This window comes from Penaeus monodon, chromosome 15 (assembly GCF_015228065.2).
Source record: "Penaeus monodon isolate SGIC_2016 chromosome 15, NSTDA_Pmon_1, whole genome shotgun sequence".
NCBI lineage: Eukaryota > Metazoa > Arthropoda > Malacostraca > Decapoda > Penaeidae > Penaeus > Penaeus monodon.
The window spans coordinates 5,748,168-5,748,435 of NC_051400.1; positions in this window are offsets into that span (position 1 = coordinate 5,748,168).

Here is a 268-nt window from a genome sequence, read left to right on the forward strand (position 1 = left end):
GACAAAATATCTGGCCTCAAATTTTGATGACCCCGCCTTTTACGATGTCAGTTAAGTATCTGGGTTCCTGCCATGCAACTGACATCATGTGCCAACAATAGAGATGAGAATGAAGTTTGTTCCGAGGAGGAAAAAAGCCTTTTTTTTTCTTTTTTGTAAACCTTATCAGAATAATGAATTTTGAGCGTTGAGTATGAAAGCGTCTTTTTACGTGAGGGATATTAGAAAATTCACGATGAAGAACAGTGTTTGTGATTGATTTAAAATG